Source organism: Rhinolophus sinicus, chromosome 18, assembly GCF_057876585.1.
Source record: "Rhinolophus sinicus isolate RSI-liver-muscle chromosome 18, RSI-T2T, whole genome shotgun sequence".
NCBI lineage: Eukaryota > Metazoa > Chordata > Mammalia > Chiroptera > Rhinolophidae > Rhinolophus > Rhinolophus sinicus.
The window spans coordinates 61,955,565-61,972,685 of NC_142518.1; the positions used below are offsets into that span (position 1 = coordinate 61,955,565).

Below are 17,121 nucleotides of genomic sequence, written 5' to 3' on the forward strand. Positions count from 1 at the left end.
AAAGAAAACCCCAGGAGCAGACAGATGCCTCCACATGTGAATTGCACCAAACATTCACAGATGAATTATTACCAGTCCTTCTTAAACAATTCCACAAAACAGAAGAAGAGGGAGTACTTCAAAACTCATGTTATAAGGCCAGCATCACCCTGATACCAAAGCTAGACAAAGACACCACAAGTACTGAAAACTATAGACCAATATCCTTCACATACATAAGTGTAAAAATCTTCAACAGAATACTAGCAAGCTGAATTGAACAGCACATTAAAAGGATCATATAACATGACTAAATGGGATTTATCCTTGGGAGTCAAGGATGTTTCAACATATGCAAATCAATCAATGTGATTCACCACGTTAACAGAATGAAGCATAAAATATGATCAATGCAATAGATGCAGAAAAGGCATTTGATAAAATTCAACGCCTTTTCATGATAAAAACTATCAAGAAATTAAGTATAGAGAAAACTTATCTCAACACAATAAAGGTCATATAAGAAATGCCCACAGTTAACATAATATTCAGTGGTGAAAAACTGAAAGCTTTTCCTATTAAGATCTGGAAAAAGTCAAGGATACCCACTGTTGCCAATTCTATTTAACATTGTACTGGTATCCTAGCCAGAGTAATTAGGCAAGAAATGAAATAAAAGGCATCCAAATCTGAAAGGAAGAAGTAAAATTATCCCTGTATGCAGATGGCATGATCTTACATGTAGAAAATTCTAGATTCCCCCCAAAACAGAACTAATAAACAAATCCAGCAAAGTTGCAGGATATAAAATCAACATGTGTAAATGAGTTGTTTCTACACACTATCAATAAACTACCCAAAAAGGAAATAAAATAAACAATTCCATTCACAATAGCATGAAAAGAAATAAAATACTACGTCATCAAAATGGGGTCGTGAGGTGAGCCTCTGTAAAGCTCCCCTGGAATTTACAATGAATCGAACAACAAAAACTCCACAAAGGACTCCCTGCACAGCAGACAGGCAAGACGAAGAGGCCCACTACCGAAATCACCTACAGGTGGGAAATTCGCGCGAGCAGGGGGAGGAGGAAAGGGAGAAGTGCGGAGACGGAGCCCCGAGGGTGCAGGACGCAGACCTAGCTCACTGCTCTGAGCTCGCTGCTTCCCGGAACTACCGCAGCTGCGGGAGAGGGAAGAAGTCGGACTGCTGGGCTCCGCCTGGGTTCCACAGGGCTGAGGGGACAGCATATAACACGGCTGAACCCAACGCTCATGGCAGACACCTCGAAGAAAAGACTGAGGGAAAAAGGCTGAAAACGGTACTTTAAGCCCTCACTGCCGAGCAGAGAAAGGAGCCTTAGGCACTGAGACTAGCCGCCCCCTCCCTCCCCTCCCAGAGCTCGCCCCGCCCCCACCTGCCCGGTGCTAGAAGCGGAACAGTAGCAGTGTCAGATCAAAAGAACAGAATATTTGCTGTCCTGAGAACTGTGGACTGCAGACACAGATTGGCAGCCCAACTAGTTCCGGCAAAGGGGAGGGAGCTGTGGAAGCAGGACTGGCTGTGGTGGTGGTCCCTGACATTGCTCTGGGCCACCTCTCACAACTCACCCTGCCCCTGTTCCCACCTATATGGACGGATCCCTACAGGAGTAAACAGAACTGCTGAAACATATGTGATCTGAATCTAGTGAAGGAAGAGCTTTGGAACTTCAAAAGCTCTCCACAAACCCTCACAGACACTGCGCCCTGTGACACAGGAGAACTATTAATAGAGGAGAAGCCCATCTCCCAGGGAATCCCACCATTGTGTGAGAAGCTGGAATAGTGCAGAGAAAACATAGCACTACTGTGTGAGACAGAAAAAAGAACAAAAAACGCTGCAGTCAGACAGAAAATAAAACATTCTACCAACAAGTACTGGAAAACAAAAGAAAGACCTCTTCCTATCAGCCTGTTGCAGAAGCCACTCCTGTAGATGTCTAGGAAGAGAAATACTAAATCAGTAATTGCCATGAATTACCAAGGCAACAAGATAGCTCAGAAAGAAAGTGAAAAGTCTCCAGAAAAGGAACTTAAAGATATGGAAATATGTGACTTAAATGACAGAGAATTCAAGATTGCAGTTCTGAAAAAACTCAACGAGATGCAAGAAAACACAGAAAGGCAGTTTAATGAACTCAGACACACAATCAAACAACAACATGAGAATTTTACGAAAGAGATTGAAATTTTAAAAAAGAACCAAATAGAATTTCTGGAGATTAAGAACTCAATAGAAGAAATTAAGAATGAAATAACCAGCTTAGGTAGTAGAGTTGACCAGATGGAGGAAAGAATCAGTGACATCGAAGATAGAAACCTGGAAATGACACAGATAGAAGAAGAAAGAGACTTGAGACTTAAAAGAAATGAAAGAACTCTACAAGAACTTTCTGACTCCATCAGAAAGACCAATATAAGAATAATGGGCATACCAGAAGGAGAACAAAGAGAGAAGGGAACAGAAAATATGTTCAAACAAATTGTTGATGAGAACTTCCCAAACTTGTGGACAGAACTGGATCCTCGAATCCAAGAATCAAATAGAACACCTAATTACCTCAATCCCAATAGGCCTTCTCCAAGGCACATTGTATTGAAGCTGTGTAAAATCAATGACAAAAAAAGAATCTTCAAGGCAGCCAGGGAAAAGAAGACGGTACCTATAAAGGAAAGCCCATCAGATTATCATCAGATTTTTCAGCAGAAACTCTACAGGCCAGGAGGGAGTGAACCCAAATATTCAAACTATTTAAAGAGGAAATTATGAGCCAAGAATAATATATCCAGCAAAGATATCCTTTAGATATGAAGGAGGAATAAAGACCTTTCCAGACATACAGAAGCTGAGGGAATTTTCTAATACACGACCTGCACTATAAGAAATACTAAAGGAGGCTATTTGTCCACCATCACCAAGGACAATTTGTGGCAACTGAAACATAAAATGGGGGAGAGTAAAGTCTTGAACTGGAATATGAGAATGGAGAAAGCAAGCATGCTGAAAAAAATGGAATACTCTAAATATCAAACTTTCTTTTACATAAACTTAAGATTAACCACTCAAAAAAAATCCAGAACTGAAATATATACTCTAATAAAAGAAGAAACAGATGGAAACGTCATAGAATACCACTACAAGAAATAATAGACAACAACAAAAAGGCAAAGAAACAATGGAGACACAGCCTTACCAGAAAACTAAAGATAGAATGACAGGAAATCCTCACATATCAATAATCACCCTAAATGTAAATGGACTGAACTCACCAATAAAAAGGCACAGAGTAGCAGATTGGATCAAAAAACTGACCCCAACCATATGCTGTCTCCAAGAGACACATCTCAGCTACAAGGACAAGAACAGACTCAAAGTGAAAGGGTGGAAATTGACACTCCAAGCAAATGGTACCCAGAGAAAATCAGGTATAGCCATAATGATATCAGATGAAACAGACTTCAGGGTGAAAAAGATAACAAGAGACAAAGATGGACATTTCATAATGGTGAAGGGGACTGTACAACAAGAAGACATAACAGTCATCAATATTTATGTCCCCAATCAGGGAGCACCGAAATATACCAAGCAACTATTAACAGAACTAAAGGGAGAAATTGACCAAAACACAATTATACTAGGGGACTTAAATACATCATTGACAGCTATGGATAGATCATCCAAACAGAAAATAAATAACGAAACAGCAGCCCTAAATGACAGATTAGATGAAATGGACACAATTGACATATATAGAGCACTTAATCCTAAAACATCAAAATATACATTCTTTTCTAGTGTACATGGCACATTCTCAAGGATAGACCATATATTGGGACATAAAATCAGCCTCAGCAAATTTGAGAAGATTGAAATCAGACCAAGCATATTCTCTGATCACAAGGCTTTGAAATTGGATATCAACTGCAAAAAGAAAGCAGGAAAAAGCACAAATACATGGAGATTAAACAACATACTTTCAAAGAACGACTGAGTCACAGAAGAAATTAGAGGAGAGATCAAAAGATACATAGAAACAAATGACAAGGAAAATACATCCTACCAAATTTTTGGGATGCAGTGAAAGCAGTTTCAAGAGGGAAATTTATTTCATTACAGGCCTATCTCAAGAAAAAAGAAAAATCCCAAATAAATAACCTCATGTTACACCTTAAAGAACTAGAAAAAGAAGAACAAATGAAACCCAAGGTCAGCAGAAGAAAGGAAATAACAAAAATCAGAGCAGAAGTAAATAGAGAAGAAAAAGACAATAGAAAAAATTAATGTGACAAAGAGCTGGTTCTTTGAAAAGATTAACAAATTGACAAACCCTTGGCTAGACTCACTAAGATAAAAAGAGAGAAGACACTAATTAACAAAATCAGAAATGAAAAAGGGGAAGTTATCACGGACACCACAGAAATACAAAGGATCATCCAAGAATACTATGAAGGACTATATGACACCAAATTCAATAACCTAGAAGAAATGGACAAGTTCTTAGAAACATATAGCCTTCCAAGGCTGAACCATGAAGAACTGGAAAATCGAAACAGACCGATCACCAGTAATGAAATTGAATCGGTCATTCAAAACCTTCCCCAAAGCAAAAGTCCTGGACCAGATGGCTTCACTGCTGAATTCTACCAAACCTTCAAAGAGGATCTAATGCCAATCCTGCTCAAACTCTTCCAAAAATTTGAAGAAGAGACAGTACTCCCTAACTCATTTTATTATGCCATCATTACCCTGATACCAAAACCTTGTAAGGATAACACAAAAAAATGAAACCACAGACCAGTATCTCTGATGAATACAGATGCAAAAATCCTAAACAAAATTCTAGCAAATCGAATGCAACAATGCATTGAGAAGATTATTCATCACAACCAAGTGGGGTTCATCCCCGGGGCACAAGGATGGTTCAATATCCTCAAATCCATCAATGTGATACATCACATAAACAAAATAAAGCACGAAAACCATATGATTATATCAATTGATGCAGAAAAAGCATTTGACAAGATACTACATCCATTTATGATAAAAACACTTAATAAAATAGGTATAGAAGGAAAATACCTTAACATAATAAAGGCCATATATGACAAGCCCTCAGCTCATCTCATAATTAATGGTGAAAAACTGAAGCCCTTTGCTCTACGTTCAGCAACACGACAGGGCTGTCCCCTATCACCTCTGCTTTTCAACATAGTGTTGGAAGACCTTGCCAGAGCAAACAGGCAAGAGAAAGAAATAAAAGGCATCCAAATTGGGAATGAAGAAGTTAAATTGTCACTCTTTGCAGATGACATGATGCTATATATAGAAAACCCTAAAGACTCCAGCAAAAAGCTATTAGGAATAATCAACGAATACAGTAAAGTTGCCGGCTACAAAATCAACATACAAAAGTCCATTGCATTCCTATATACTAACAATGAAATCTCAGATAAAGAAATACGGAAAACAATTCCTTTTGCAATTGCAGCAAAAAGAATAAAATACCTAGGAATAAATTTAACCAAGGATGTGAAGGACCTATATGCTGAAAACTACAAGACATTTTTGAAAGAAATTGAAGAAGACACAAAGAAATGGAAAGACATTCTGTGCTCATGGATTGGAAGAATCAACATAGTTAAAATGGCCATATTACCCCAAGCAATATACAGATTTAATGCAATCCCCATCAAAATCACAATGGCAGTTTTTAAAGAAATAGAACAAAAATCATCAGATTTGTTTGGAACCACAGAAGACCCCGAATAGCCAAAGCAATCTTAAGAAAAAAGAACAATACTGGAGGTATCACACTCCCTGACTTTAGCTTGTACTACAGGGCCACAATAATCAAAACAGCATGGTACTGGCAGAAAAACAGACACATAGACCAATGGAATAGAATTGAGAAACCAGAAATAAAACCACATAAATATGAACAGACAATTTTTCACAAAGAAGCAAAAAACATGCAATGGAGGAAAGACAGCCTCTTCAATAAATGGTGCTGGGAGAATTGGATAGCCACGTGCAAAAGAATGAAACTGGACTGCTATCTGTCACCATGTACCAAAATTAATTCAAAATGGATCAAAGACTTAAGCATAAGACCTGATACAATAAACTGCATAGAAGAAAACATAGGTACTAAACTTATGGACCTTGGGTTCAAAGAGCATTTTATGAATTTGACTCCAAAGGCAATGGAAGTAAAAGCTAAAATAAACAAATGGGACTATATGAAACTTAAAAGCTTCTGCACAGCAAAAAAAAAAAAAAAACATCGACAAAATAAAGAGGCAACCAACTGAATGGGAGAAGATTTTTGCAAACACTGCCTCCGATAAGGGGCTAATATCCATAATATACAAGGAACTCATGAAACTCAACAACAAAAACACAAACAACCCAATTGAAAAATGGGCAGAGGACCTGAAGAGACATTTCTCCAAAGAGGACATACAAATGGCAAATAAATATATGAAAAAACGCTCAACATCAGTAATCATCAGAGAAATGCAAAGAAAAACCACAATGAGATATCACCTCACCCCAGTCAGAATGGCTATCATCAACAAGACAAATAGTAACAAGTGTTGGAGAGGCTGTGGAGAAAAAGGAACCCTCTTACACTGTTGGTGGGAATGCAGACTGGTACAGCCATTATGGAAGGCATAGTTGAGGTTCCTCAAAAAATTACGAATAGAATTGCCATATGACCTAGCAATCCCTCTCCTGGGTATCTACCAAAAAAATTGAAAACATTTATTCATAAAGACAAGTGTGCTCCAATGTTCACTGCAGCTTTGTTTATGGTGGCCAAGACATGGAAACAATCAAAGTGTCCTTCGATAGATGAATGGATAAAGAAGTTGTGGTATATATACACAATGGAATACTATTCGGTGGTAAGAAAAGATGATATAGGAACATTTGTGACAACATGGATGGATCTTGAGAGTGTAATGCTAAGAGAAATAAGTCAGACAGAAAAAGCAGAGAGCCATATGATTTCACTAATATGTGGTATATAAACCAAAAACAACAAAAGAACAAGACAAACAAATGAGAAACAAAAACTCATAGACACAGACAATAATTTAGTGGTTACCAGAGGCTAAGGGGGTGAGGGGCGGGAGAGGATGGTAAGGGGTTCAAATATATGGTGATGGAACGAGAACTGACTCTGGGTGGTGAACACACAATGGAATTTATAGATGATGTAACACAGAATTGTACACCTGAAATCTATGTAATTTTACTAACAATTGTCACCCCAATAAATTAAAAAAAAAAAGAAATAAAATACTTAGGAATAAGCATAACCAAGGAAGTGAAAGACTTTCGTATACTGAAAGCTACAAAGCATTGCTGAAAGAAATTAAGGATAACAAAAATAAATAGAAAGATATATTCTGCTCATGGTTTGAAAAGATTAACAATGTTAAATGTCCATACTACCCAAAGTGATCTACAGATTCGACACAATCCCTATAAACTTCCCAACAGCATTTTTACAGCAATTTTTAAAGTCCGCAAATGAATATGGAATCTCAAGGGACTCGAAATATCCAAAATAATTTGAAAAAGATTAGCAAAGTTAGGGGACCTCAAACTTCCTGATTTCAAAATAAATTGCTAAGAAATAGCAATCAAAACAGTGGTACAAATAAGTAGACCAGTGGAACAGAATGGAGAACTTAGAAAAAAATCCTAGCTTATATGGTCACATGATCTTCATAAAGAATGTCATGACCACTCAATAGTGAAAGGACAGTCTCTTCAACAAATAATGCTGGTGAAAGTGGATATCCACATGCAAAAGTATGAAGTTGGACCCTTGCCTTACAGCAGATACAAAAATTAACTCAAAATGTATTAAAGACCTAAAACTATAAAACACCTAGTCAAAAACATAGGGGAAACACTTCATGACATTTCACTTGGCAATGATTTCTTGGCTATGACACCAAAACACAGGCAATAAAAGCAAAACTACACAAATGGAACTACAGCAAACTTTAAAACTTCTGTGCATCAAAGAGCATAATCAACAGAATGAAAATGCAACTTATGGAACAGGGGGAAATATTTGCATATCATATATTTATAAGGGGTTAAAATATGTAAAGAACCCCTACAACTCAACAAAAGTCATCTATCCTGATTTAAATAATGGGCAAAATACTTGCATAGACATTTCTCCAAAGATGATGTACAAATGGCCAATAATCATATAAAAAGATGTTTAACATTTTAATCATCAGAAAAATGAAAATCAAAACCACAATGAGACATCACCTCATGAGATATCACCTATTACAAGTGTTGGTGAGGTTATGGAGAAATTGGAACCCTTGTGCATTGTTGGTAGGATTATAAGATGGTGCAATAACATGGAAAATAGTATGAAATTCCTAAAAATCTTAAAAGTACAACTACCATTTCATCCAGCAATTCCACTTTGGGGTATATATCCAAAAGAACTGAAAGAAGGGTCTCGAAGAGATATTTGCGCACCATATTCATAGTAACACTATTCAAATAGTGAAGAGGTGTAAGCAACACAAATGTTCCTGAACAAATGAATAAAAAACACAAAATATGATATCCACATAGAATATTATTCGGCCTTAAAAAGAAAGAAAATCCTGTCACATGATTACATGGATGAATCTTGAGGACATTTTACTCGGTGAAACAAGCCAGTCACAAAAAGACAAATACTATATGATTCCACTTATATGAGGTATATAGTTAATTCCTAGAAACAAAGTAGAATGGTGGTTACCAGGGGCAAGTAAGAAGGGGAAAAACAGTTGTTGTTTAATAGATACAGAGTTTCAGATTTGCAAGATGAAAAATTGTGGAAATTTATTTCATAACAATGTAATCATACTTAATACTACCGAAAGGTACACTTTAAAAATGGTTACGGTGATAAATTTTATATTATGTATTTTTATTACAATAAAAATATTGTATAAATGCATGTAGGGGATGGAGATGGATACATACCAACTCCAGGGTGGTAACTATTTCTGTAGAGGAGAGGACATGAATGGGATTAGGGAGGGGTAAAATTTTATTTATTATCAATAAATCTGAATCAAAATACTTTAACATTTGTCAAACATGGGTGGAGAGTACATAGGTGTTTGCTACATTATATCCTGCACTTTTGTATTTGAAATATTTCATAATTATATGTGTTCTATTTAAATTCCCAAACTTATAAAATGTATTATCTGAGGCTTCACAAATAATAAAGAGAGACAAGGGATTTGAATGCAGGTCTACCTCATCCTTAACTCCTTAAGAGAAATGCTTATTCTAAATTAATGGTTATATGAAGTTTGACTTAAATAACTGAGAGATGGTTTTTGGTTAACTAATTTTTCTTATCTAATTGTCTAATGCAATCCGCACTTTCAGGGTGCCTCTGACTTACATAGTTGATAACCAGCTAAATAGTGTTTGTTGAACATACTCCATAGTTCCAAATTTCTTCCTCGTTCCTGCTCACATACACTATATCATTATCCCTGCTTTATACCTACTATTACCTATCTATAAAGAAGTCCTAAATGCCTTATTTTCTCCATTCCTTAAATCTGTATCTTTGCAGAGCTCAAACTTAATTGAAAACCTACGCAGAGTACTCAAGTTAGACAATAATGTTGGCATAGAAACATGCCCAGGAGTTGGAGTGAAAGTCATTCTCCATCTTCTGTGCATTCTGTAAGAAAGTGGCACAAGCATAGCCACTGGTGCAACAGATTATAAAGCCAACTTTTGTTCCAATGGTCATTAGAACTGTTCAGTAGTCCTTATCCAGAAGGAGATTTTTTTGTCATATGTAAATGGTATGTATGTGACATAAAAAGAATGAGAGTCTCTATGAGCAACACACATTCTGCTAAGCACATGGCCAACAAACTCAAATGTTAGTTAACTTCTCTGGTCCTCAATTTTCTTGTCTCTAAAATTGGTTGCTGAAAGGTCTCCTCCATTTCTGAAATTTTATGACCTTATTTGACTCTGTGTGAAAAAATGGAATTATCCAACTACTCCCATGTATCCTTTTATATGTATTTTTAAATTCTTGAACAAAATATTGTGGACTTCAGAAAACATGGAAAACATTTAACATGAGACATTAATTTGAATTTCCATAGATTAAATGGCATGAAGACATCCTACCATTTCATACACAGTTTTGGCAAGTTCTAAAATTTTATCTCACCTGAACATTATCTGCAAATACTTTCGTACAATATTTGGAAAGGCTGTAGAATAGCTCACTGTTTGGAGAGAGCTGTGATTTTGGTCAATGGCAATATACTTTTAAGTGCTGATTTTTTTTTTTTTATTTTTTTTTTGCGGGGGCAGGGGTGGGGTAGACATCATTCCTAGATTTTATTGCTTATTACTTAACATTGGCCATTATTATATCAAGTCTTTAATAACCTCACTAAGGTTATTAACTACAAAGTTTAACCTTGGTTTAATCATTTTACTAAATACTTAATAAATCCTTTTTTGATAGATAAAAATTCAATTATTCAAAGTAATTTCTGTTTTTATATACCAAACAAGGTAATTCTACTTGGTTCCTTTGACCTAATTAAATCTATTGAAAGTCTTCATCTAATAGTGGACCACCTTAAAATCCCATTTGCCATGGTCCATATCTAGAAATGATTTTTGCTGGGAAAGAACAGTAATATTTCCAAGAAATTGATTCTATATCTATCGTTATCATTAAATTATTGTTATCTTCCAACTGTATTAATACTCCCTACATGTTGTTGAGACTTTCACCTAAATCCTGTGCTTTCCTTACAGTATAAATATCTAGGATGAAATGTGGAAAAGATTCATAGTAGATTTTCATTCCCTTATATCATTTTAATATTTTGTATGACTTCCAATAATTACAAATAAAACTTATCTGTGTCCCGATTTATTAATTTGTTCAGCATCTGTTTGCTACTTATCATAGAAGATAATTTCTCATTTTTTTGTGACTGACATTTCCTGTGTTTATTCGTATGTGAATATACTCATTTTCTTTGGGATTCAGGTGTACCAAATAAATAAGTGTTTTCTCTATCTTACAGCATTTCAGATTTTCTAGAGTACTTATCTTCATTGCTTCCTCTGTCACTATAATACATTGATTTGGAAAACATAGTAACTGACATTTTATACTTCAGTTTGGTGACAAGGCTTCATTATTACTTAACAAATAGAAAATTTGAGTGTAGTTGCCTTCTTATGCTTAGTTACTATTTGTGTGTTTCAGTGGGACTGCAGTGATTGGAACATATTACACTGTATTTCAAATAAACATTCTTAATAGGTAAGAGTAATATCATCACACATGAAATCTAATGTTTATACAAAATTAGATAAAAATCTTCAGAACCAAAAATTAAAAGAGAAGTTAACTTTGAAACAGTAACACTCTAATGCAAGCAAATGAAAAAGAAGCTTTTCATGTCTAAATATCTTTAACATATATTTTTTGTATGAATCACTAGGCAAGTATTAATAAAAGTACATAACAATGAGAAGACAGTGGGAGTGAAAAGGGGAAAAAGAGAGGGCCGAGATCTTTGTTGGAAGTAAAAAATAAATTAGGTATATACTTAAAGCAATTAGATGGACACCTCAGGCAAAAAGAAAGTTTCTCTTGATTTATTCAAGTAGTTCAGGCATAAGTAGGTCGGGGTTGCAATGTCCGAATTATCTTGATGTTCACCTAAATTCTCCATCTCACTTTGATATAGGGTTTTAAGAGATGATAGAACAGCTACAAGCTCATTATGGAAATGAACTTTTATCTATCTACAGCAGGTCCCAGAGTCTTCAGAGCCTTATAGCCTATTCTTTGACCCTGATACCAGGGTCAATCCACAAAAGTCAAATTACAACACAGACTTCAGAGGAAAGATATAATTATCTTCTGTTATGCCAACCTGGCCTTGAAAAATAGCTGGAGTATTGGGAAAGAAAGGAGAGGTTTTAGAAGTAAGCTATTAAGAGAACAAAAGCAGGCATTTACTAAAAAGCTATCCACTAACTCTCATTTAGAAGAGGGGTCATTGCAGGCATGCATGTGTGCAACACTCCATTTTTTTTCAAATGGACTCTTACAACCTTACCCAATTATCTAAATCCTGGCATTTGTACAGTTTTCTCATTGGCTTCTAGCAATGGGTTTTTGTTTTCACATGCTGTAGTCGGGAACAAAATGTGTCCCCATGACACGGGTGTTGACTGCAGCTGTTTGATGACAATTACAAGTTCATCCCAATGTTCTCTCACAAATGTATGTGATGCTGCCACCTCTGCGGCTCTGGTGTTCAATGGACCTGGTTGGTGTTGAAATGTTCCTCCATCTGACAGAGTAGTGCTGATGAAATCTTTGAGAAATGGTGACTGCTCTGCCAACTCTTTGTCAGATTTCTCTGACAGACCTCGAGGATATCCATCTAGCCTCAACTGACATCTAAGGCAGTCATGATGCCAGTGCTTTCGTCAAGTTCAAGAGGCATGGATTTCTGACAGCACGATGATCCATAGCAGATTTCTTCCGACTAGAGACGAAGCCCCTCCACTAGAGATAATCACAGCACTGCATTCCATTGAATTAGGCCAAATCTCCAACAACAAAGGAAGAGAATCAAGGCAGGAACATAATTTGAAAAGAGACTTTACTGACTTGTCCCATGTTTGAGACTGAGTTATCCTAAAATGAATGATACTCCAAGTTCTTAAATTAACAAGAAAACAAGTAAACAAGACAATATTTGTTTGTTTTCAGAAATTATTCCGATATACGAGGTCAGACAATTAAGTTCACCAACTTTCCAGCGTGTGTAAGCACACGGTGGAAAGTCTGCAAATTTAATTGTCTGACCTCGTATGCATTTCAAATAAAATGGATTTCCTTCCTTATATCACAAAACCTTATTCAGAAAACCTCCTTTCTACTGTGATTTCACAAAACATGCTCTTCTCTGCGTGGGTGTGAGCGTGACTGTAGGCTTTAGATATAAACCTTTTCCAAACAGATGGTTCTTCCTTTAAACGTGTATAAATTATGGCTTTGACAAAGAAGAGCATTTAAAAATGCTGTTTTAGGAAGGAATTGAGTCTTTAGAAAATGAACAAAAAGGATGTAGAAATAAACCCTTTTCATTAAATGTTAAATCTAAATATTCAGACTCTAGTCACCTTACCAAGAACCATGACGGAAAACACAGTGAGGTCTCTTATCTCTGCTTCCTGGCTTTAAGTTAGCAAATCCCATGTTTCTGAGTTTTAATTGTCCATCAACGATATGTTTCCAAATTTAATCTACTTCTTGGCAGTAGAATCAGCAAAACATTTGTTCCCTTTCTTCTGGATACAGCTGCAATCAATTGGATGCACAAATAGCATGAAAGATGCTACAGGGAAATCTCTGCCCCTTCATGAAATGGAACAGAAATTTGGATGATGGTAGTTTTTACACAATCAAAACAAAACAGAGCAAAAAAGATAATCAGGCTAACACTCTCCAAGCATGCAATTGGAAAGGCTTATTTTCCCCTAATTCATAACGCTTTCAGTATTCTTATATATTCATAAACTCCGTTTAAGGCCATGCCAAAGGGAAAGTTGCTGGTATTATGGTCATTAATTGAGTAGGGAAATAGGAGCATGCAGAGGGTTTTTACATGGTCATTTATCCATTAAAAACATTCACAAAATCTACAAGCTACTAGGATGGTAGCTCAGTACAAATACTGAAATAATCACTTTGCTTAAAATTCACACATGTAGTCTTGTGATAGCTCAAGCTTATTAAATACCCCAAATACTGTTAGTCGTTCATCCCTGGCACCAGGGTAAAATTTCCTCTTGTGTGAAATTTAAAATATGTAATCTTCACTAAGTAGCACCATTTCCTTCATTAAATTAAAAGAAAGTACCTCGTGATCAGGAAATAAAAGAGTTACTAATTTTATACACTTTGGGAATTAAATAAATTTTTCCCAAGTTGGGCCTAAATGGCTAATACCAAATTAAACATTTCACTTGACCTGGCTGGCCAATTCAAAGAAACAGGGAAACAAGTCATACCGAATTCCTTATAGTAATTGAGGAAGGATGGAAATTGAAAAGATAAGCAGATAATACAGTAAATCAGAAATAGTTCCTACCATGCTTCCCCGAAAATAAGACCTAGCCATACCATTAGCTCTAATGTGTCTTTTGGAGCAAAAATTAATATGACCCGGTATTATATTATATTATATTATATTATATTATATTATATTATATAAGACCCGGTCTTATAGTAAAATAAGACCGGGTCTAATATTAATTTTTACTCCAAAAGACACATTAGAGCTGATGGTCTGGCTAGGTCTTATTTTTGGGGAAACATGGTAGAAAAGTAATAACGAGAAAAATTCTGAGCTGTCCTAAATTAAGTTACAGCAGGCTAAAGGTGAAAGGAAGAGGTAAGAGGCTGATCAGTTAATGGAACTATGGGTCGAAACCAACAAAACACTGCTCACATTCCTAAATGTATGTTAAAACTTTGAATCAAATCCCAGGAGGGTATCTGAAAAAAATAGCTAACCCCCAGAATCCCACTTATGCATGAACTTTCCAGACTGTTGTCCACAACTAATTCAGAGGCATCCAATATTTCTTCCTTACAGACTATGCACCTATCCCAGAATTTGTCTGCTTTACCTTCTCCTGCACCCCCTTATCTAGCCAATGTAAATTCCTTCAAAACAACTTACATCTTTCTTCCTCATACCCATTGAGTAAAAAATCACCATCAACTCTAGGATAGCAGACATGCTGTCTTCTCCAGCTAGCCCTGATACTGGTGGTTTAGACTGCATGCCCCAGGACCTAGTCCTTTTCCTGGCTAACATATGGCTCAATAAACCCTTTCTTTTAGGACACCTTTTGGCCTCAGAGGTTTTTGTTTAACAGTTAGTATTTAGTACAATTAGAGAGGAACTCAGTAGCTATAGCAGAGAGCAATGATAACACTCAAAGCAGGTAAGTAATTCTATACCTAAATGTGAAAAGTGAAACAATGATAATAATCATGTGAGATTAGTTTAACGACTTAGGGTTAGGAGAGAATTTCTCACGTAGAAATCATAAAGCATTAACCTTAATGGTAATATGGATAAATTATACTACATTACAATTAAGAATTTCTATTTATTAAATGACACCATTAAGGGGGTGGCCGGTTAGCTCAGTTGGTTAGAGCATGGTGCTGATAACACCAAGGTTGCTGGTTCGATCCCTGCATGGGCCACTGTGAGCTGCACCCTCCTTAAAAGCAAAGCAACAAACAAAAAAAACAAGACAGCATTAAGAGAGTAAAAGGGTAAACCAACAGTGGGAAAATACACTTGCAAAACGTATGAATAACAAGAAGTTCATATTCAAGATACATAAAATGACAATTAAGAAACAAAGCAACAGAAAAATGGGTAAGAGTCTTGAACATGCACTTTTCAAAAGAGGACATCTGAATGACCAATAAACATTTGAGAAGGTGCTCAACCTTAGTCATCAAGGAAATGCAAATTTAAACCACAAATTCTAGCCATAACAAACACACTGGCTTGGAAAAACTTAGAAAGACTCGCAATTCCAAGCACTGTGGACATACTGCTTGTGGTAGTATAGAAACCATTTTAGAATCTAGATTGATGAATCTATTTTAAAATTTATTGGAATGATAATGGTTAGTAAGTTTACATAGGTTTCAAGTGTATAATACTGCCATTTGAGACAAATGGATGGATCTTGAGATTATAATGCTGAGTGAAATAAGTCAGAACCATAAGACTTCACTCATATGTGAGATATAAAACTGAAAGAAACAAAGGGACAAGGCAAACAAATAAGAAACAAAAACTCATAGACACAGACAATAGTTTAGTGGTTACCACTGGGTAAAGGGGGAGGGCATGGTAGATGAGGGTAAAGGGGATCAAATACATGAAATATATGGTGATGGAAAGAAAACTGACTCTGGGTGGTGAGCACACAATGTGATATATAGATGATGTATTACAGAATTGTACACTTGACATATTTTTTAAAGTTGAAGACACTCGTATCCCATGGCTCATCAATTTCCCTCTTGCAACAGATACATGTAAAATAAAGTTAAGAGCAGTATTGTTTGAAATAGCCAAAAATTGAAAACAATTCTAAGGTCCATCAACAGTAAAATGAATATTCTGTGGACTATTTACCCAAAAGAGCACAATAACATGATAGCTTTCATATAAAGTATAAAATAGGCAAAACTAAAATATAATTTTTAGGGACACATATATTAGTGACAACTTTATAAAGAAAAGCAAAGAAATAATTGTGAGGAAAAACATAATAGTGATTGGAGGAGGGAGGGAGTTGTAATCAGGAAGGGACAAGTAGGAATTTTGGGGTGAGGGGATGGCAATGTGCTATTTTCTGCTGGTGGTAGTAGTTACTTTGACATTCACTTTATAGTTATTCATCTAACTGTGCACTGATGTTTTGTGCTCTTAATATGTGCATCGTATTGCCCAATAAAATGTCTTTAAAAGGTAAAAGGAAATACAGTAAGTGAAAAATTGTGGATATTACAGATATAAACCTCCAAGATTATTTTTAATCGTGTTCATGTTACACAAATTGTACTTGTGCTTTAGAAAAATTGATAGCAACATACATGATCCAGAAAGCAGAATCTCAAACTGTTTATACAGAACAGAAGAAGAAGTGCTCTGGAGAACTTTGTTAAATGACACAAAAAGTAGCTGTAATGATGGTAAAGATGGTTGTCAAAGATGCATATGAAGGATTACAGTAACATTATTTCATGAAATAGAAAAGGAAACGTTTTAACATATTACTTATAACATATGTGATGAAACCTTTATGTGTAACCAAATTAATGAATAAAATCAGTTTGTAAAAATCTGATCAAACAATGACCAAAGAAGTAAGAAACCAGGAAGCAGATTTCTAGTTTTTGCCAATCTTTCTGTCTAATTTGGTCCGGCTTCACTG

General features: G+C 35.8%; 1 non-coding gene across 1 annotated transcript; it reads left to right on the forward strand.

The window, feature by feature from the left end:
* The first annotated feature begins 15,293 nt into the window (after nucleotides 1–15,293).
* On the forward strand, nucleotides 15,294–15,367 carry TRNAI-GAU (transfer RNA isoleucine (anticodon GAU)). The gene has a single exon. It is a non-coding gene; the product is annotated as a tRNA-Ile (tRNA).
* Nucleotides 15,368–17,121: the final 1,754 nt, after the last annotated feature.